At 39.8% G+C, this 6,062-nt stretch overlaps 1 non-coding gene across 1 annotated transcript; it reads right to left on the reverse strand.

The window, feature by feature from the left end:
• Positions 1–409: 409 nt before the first annotated feature.
• Positions 410–515, reverse strand: LOC128293371 (small nucleolar RNA R71). Its single transcript, XR_008283555.1, has one exon. It is a non-coding gene; the product is annotated as a small nucleolar RNA R71 (small nucleolar RNA).
• Positions 516–6,062: the final 5,547 nt, after the last annotated feature.

Raw genomic sequence — 6,062 nt, forward strand, 5'->3', positions numbered from 1 at the left:
ATCAGCTACCTCCTGTAATTGCAGTTAATCAAAATCCTGCTCCACGCACTATGTATGATTATGCTAAACCTTCTTTAACAGAAACTGAATCAAGCATAGTTAGACCTGCTATAGCTGCAAATATTTTTGAACTGAAACCTAACACAATTCAAATGATACAACAGTTTGTTCAGTTTGATGGTTTGCAGGATGAAGATCCTAACGCTCACTTAGCAACCTTTTAAACTATGCGGTACATTTAAAATCAATGACGTTTCTGATGATTCCATACGTCTTCGATTGTTTCCCTTTTCGCCGAGGAAAAAAACTAAGCAGTGGTTGAAATCGTTACCACGAGGGTCAATCACTACTTAGGAACAAATGATTGAAAAATTTCTATTAAAATATTTCCCGTCATCTAAAACGGCCAAATTACATAATGATATCTCTTTGTTTGTGCAGATGGATTTAGAAACTCTTTACGATGCATGGGAGAGATACAAGGACTTATTGAGAAGGTGCCCTCACCATGGGTTACCGCTTTGGCTACAGGTTCAAACGTTCCACAATGGCTTGAATCTTTCGACTCGGCAAATGGTTGACGTAGCTGCTAGCGGAACCATCAACAATAAAACACCTGAAGATGCTTATGAGTTTATAGAGGAGATGTCACTGAATAACTATCAGTCGCAAGTCATGAGGACTAAGCCAACTAAAACAGTAGGTGTTTATAAAGTCGATTTGGTTACTATGCTGTCAAACAAGGTAGAACTTCTAAATGAAAAGATTGATGGTTTTCTTAGTTCTTCACAGGTTTACCCAGTAATGCAGTGCGAAGCGAGTGGAGGTGGAACAAGCCATTCAGAATACCAACTTTATGGCCACAACATGGATAACGAGCAGTTAAATTACATGGGTAATAATTCTCGATCTCAAAACAATCCATATAGTAACACTTATAATGCAGGTTGGAGGAACCACCCAAATTTCTCATGGGAAGGTCAAGGAAATCAGAGACCACCTCCAATCTACCAACAACCACCCTACCAACAAGAGAAGAAACCGAACCTTGAAGAGATACTATCTAAATTTATCTCAGTATCAGAAACCCATTTCCAGAACACCGAGACAGCACTTAAAAATAAAAAAGCATCGATCAGAGGGCTCAAAACTCAGATAGGTCAACTTTCTAAACTAATCTCCGAATGACCACAAGGTAGCTGGCCAAGTAATACTGAACCCAACCCAAGGGAACAGCTCAATGCAATTAATATTCAAGATGACGAAGGAGCCGTTAAGCCTGAGCCAGAACCGAGGCAAAATACTATGGTAAGCAATGGTCAAGGTGAGGTAGATCATAATAAAAACAAATCAGTGAATGTCGAATATAAACCTCGTGTGCCGTACCCCAACGCGACAAGGAAAGGCTGCTCAGATGAACAATTTGATAAATTCCTTAAACTCTTAAAAAAATTACATATTAACTTACCGTTTATTGAAGCCCTATTGCAGATGCAAAACGTAATGAAATTTTTAAATGAGCTTTTAACAAATAAGTGAAAGTTGGATGAAGCGTCGCATGTGAAGCTAACTGCAGTTTGCTCAGCTATTCTCCAGAATAAACTACCCAACTAACTAAAAGATCCAAGGAGTTTTATGATTCCTTGCTTAATTGGTAGTTTAGATGTTAATAATGCATTAGCTGATTTAGGGGCTAGTATCAACGTCATGCCTTACAAAATGTTTAAGCAACTAGGTCTTGGGAAACCTAAGCAAACTAGGATGAGCATTCAATTGGCAGATAAAACTATAAGATTTCCTAGGGGTATTATTGAAGATGTACTAGTTAAAATAGATTAATTTATAGTTCCTGTTGACTTCGTTGTTCTAAACATAGAAGAGGATAGCAATACTCCTTTGATCTTAGGAAGGCCCTTTTTAGCAACTGCTAAAACGATTATTGATGTTGGCATAGGTGAACTTACACTCCGTGTGGGAGACAAAACAATCACTCTTCAAGCACGCAATTCTGGCAACACATCGGAAATTGAAGGTGATCGTTTCACCCATGCTACTAAAACTGACAATATGGTACAACCTACTTTGTAGGAAATGAGTCTAAAGAAAGCACATGAGTCATTCTCAAGCAATAGTAGAGGACCTGTTCATAAAGATCGTAGGTTAAAAATCGAGGAGCTAGATGAATAGCGGACGCATAAATCGAAAACACACGATAAACCAAAACTACGCCAGGACGAGCCCAATACCTTTCCAAATCAACTTAAGGCTGGAGATAGAGTCTTATTAGATGCCGCAGATCCTCACATTGTCACTACCACACTGAATGAAGAAATCCCTCTTACGGCACTCAGCATTTTCCCATTTGATACAGTCGAGGTGAGTCATCCCAAGTTCGACACTTTTAAGGTAAACAAGACTTGTTTAAAACCTTATTTTGATGAGATTGATAGCAGGAATGAGGAGTATAAACTCCTCAAACCACCATGATCATTCAACGGAGAGGTAAGTCGAGCTTAGACTATAAATAAGCGCTTCTCGGGAGGCAACCCAAGCACTAACTGTAATAACTTCTTTAAAATTTAGTCTTCAACACCTAACTTACTAACGGAGCTCTTGAATACAGGTTTTCTACAGAGACATAGCCAAGAGCATGGGCGTGCTTAGGCCGTGTGAAAATAGGGCAACGATTTTCCCAAACATAGGCTACTATAAAGTATCACGACCGTACGACATGGTCGTGGTCGAACCTACTAAAACAACACGGGTGTACGACACGCCCGTATGGAAGAACCATGGGTGAACCTATTAAAATAGCACGGACGCGCGACACACCCAAGTCTAGAACCCATGGTCAAACCTGTTAAATTGAGACGAGCATGGGTCTACATACATGGGCGTGGGAGAAGCGAACAACATCAGACAGGACCGTGCGACACGGCCGTGTGCACCCACACGCCCAAGGAACATGGGCGTGTACTAAATGTCAGACGCGCCCAAATTCAAAATTCGCGAATCACACGGGCTGAAATTGGTGAACACGGGCATGTTACCTGGCCGTGTACCCCAAAATCTATAAATACCCTGCACTATTCATTGTCTTCCCCACTCAAAAACCCTAATCCTAGCCGCTGCAAGTCCACACGGCCTTCTTGCCACGCCCGTGCGCCACTTCCAACTTTATTCCTGACGGTTATTCTTCCATTCTTTGGCGTTTGTTCACTCTTTTCCCTTTAACTCTACTCATTTTTAATGCTATAATCTTCATGTATCTCACACTATGCTATCATTCAAGTTTCATTTCTTTTACATTAGTTATCATTCTTTCCACATGACATATTTTTATGAAACTCTTCATGCCTTATTCACTTTTTCTAAATCAATATTCATAATTTTCAATTTCTTCTTGTCATTTACCATTACAACCCATGCCATGTGCTAACTCTATGCTCTTTATATTTCCATTAAATTCTTTACCATTTTTACTCATATCACCATGCTAGTGCCACAAAAGTATGTCATTGAACTTATTGTTTTAGTTAGTTTTAGTAGTTGTGGCCTGAAATTATTATTTTTATTTAAAATTTGTCTTCGTTTTACTTTAACCACTCATCAAGATGACTTGATGATTCTAATCGCAGGTACCATGTTATCTTCACGTGGTAAAAAGGCCGTTGTCCCTGCTTCAAAGAAAAGAAAAGGAGCGTCATCTTTCTCGGGTCTTACCGTGGAAGTTTGTCACATTTTTCTGAGGTTCCCCATCAGGCCCCAAGAAGAACTATTCCAAATACTCCAGGCCTGACCTTTAATTACGGGCCACTGCATCGACTGGGCTACGGTAGAATAAGTTCAGTTGCTGAAGTGATTCGGGCCCTCCTAACCACCGACCCTTGTAAGCTCTTCTTTGGGATCATCGAGCCAACATACCTCGAGATCACGATGGACCTACGCTTGACGTTCCATCTTCAGACCGTAATGACGAGCTACGATGATCCCGACACGGTCCAATTTTGCCTAGGCGGGTTAGTCCGCCAGCTCAACATCCCAGAATTCAGTATGGCGCTGGGTTTATATACAGAGGAATTCAAGGAGGAGAATGACTTACATGCTCTCAACAGCTACATCCATCGTTCTCCTTTACGGTGATGGGACACACTAGTACCAGGTGGGGCCACCTACAATCCTAGCCGCTCCAAGGCATCGTCTCTCCCTCCATCTCTAAGGTACCTACACGCCATTTTGGCTTACACAATTACAGGACGACGAGAGAGCACTGGCGTAGTCAACACTCACGACGCATACTTTTTATGGTGTATGTCGCACAGGCATGTCATCGACCTTGCCTATTTCATCGCCCTCATGATTCAGCACCAGATGGAGCGGCATCGGAAGGAGGTCATCTCCATTGGCCCCTACTTTACTCGTTTGGCTCGACATTTCGGACTCCTCAACACCGCGGCCCAAGAATCATCCCTTACCCTCATCGGCCAGATGTCTCCACAAGGCATCTCGAGCATGCTTAGCATGAGGATGATCGAGAGGCACCGAGGAACCTACCCTCTCCAATATTATCTCGCCCAATCTACCGAGGAGGAGGCTCCAAAGGACATTCCTGATGATGTCCCTCCACAGCACGATGACCCATCGACTCAGCCACCACCACCCTCTCGTCCAGTTCATGCGGTGGCTTCATATGCTAACATCTCTGAGTGCCTCACTCGATTCGAGCAACAGTGTTTTCAACGATTTGACAACATTGATGCTACTCTACAGCAAATTTGTCAACACCTCCACATCTCATCGCCAGTCCCACATTGCGAACCATCCAGCGATGAAGATGTTTAAAAACATTTATTTATTATTTTATGTTTTTAATTTTTATTAAAACTACTTTTTACTTTTTATTAGATTTTAGAATTTTATTTTTTAATTATCAATTTTGGTTATTTCTTTATGAGTAATTATTCTTCCTAATATCCCCTAAAAAGTTCATGATTTTATCACAGTTATATAAAGCTCCTAAGCTCATCATGGCATAGAAACTAAAAACTCCACCGGGAAAGGTTCTCCACGACTGTCATGTCCTGATCGACCACAACCATAGCTACCACTAGATATAATAGTCTTTTGGTGCAGGACTTATGGACTAATGAACCTCTACCACCGCCGGAGTATCCTCCTCCACTCCCGCACAGATTACTCTCCAAAACTCCAGTTCGAGGAATTCATCATACAGGAAGTTTCACTTCTCCCCCTATCTTATGATTACAAATTTATCTTTTCCTATTTATCTTTGTACATTGAGGGCAATGTACATCTCAAGTGTGGGGGGTATTTATTTCATTATCAGAAAAATCCCTGAATAACTGTCTTGTTCTCTTGAAAAGCTATCATATCATATTTAGGATAAAATTTGATTGATTTATGATTTTGATTGATATATCTTGAATTAAAACACTGGCATTTATGCATTGATTGTTTAAACTTTAGGACATTAGAAAATCAAGCATGATAAGTTGATTTTTAAGAATTTAAAATCTTAGGTTGTTTCCCCAAATTTTAGGTATTACCTTGAGTTGGAATTCACAAGTTTTAAACATCAAAAAGCCATAATTTTTGTGAGATTTTTGAGCCTTTTGAGCATTTATTAATTCTTTCATGCTCACTTTTATTATTGCTTTGAGTGCATCAGTATTGAACTGTTATTCTAGAACTTGCTTGATTATGCATGTCAAGACCACACCATTTGATTTGATATGTCAAAATGATTAAGACACTTAGGATTAACCCACTCATACCATGAAAAGCCTACCTCCACGATTAACCCTTAGTAAACCCCTTGAGCCTAACAAACCATTTCTTATATTACCCTTAATATTAACCCTTAACCCATTATTGTTGAAATCCTCTAAATTAATTTGATCCCTATTTTTGTCGAGATTTGAATTGAAATAGTTACTTAACTATGTTTTATTCTATTTTGTAATTTAACTTGTTCTTAAAAAAAATGTATACATATTAGTAGTAGTAATCTTTTGTTTGTAAGCTTCAGTATTCAAATTCCA

Source organism: Gossypium arboreum, chromosome 5, assembly GCF_025698485.1.
Source record: "Gossypium arboreum isolate Shixiya-1 chromosome 5, ASM2569848v2, whole genome shotgun sequence".
NCBI classification, from domain to species: Eukaryota; Viridiplantae; Streptophyta; class Magnoliopsida; order Malvales; family Malvaceae; genus Gossypium; species Gossypium arboreum.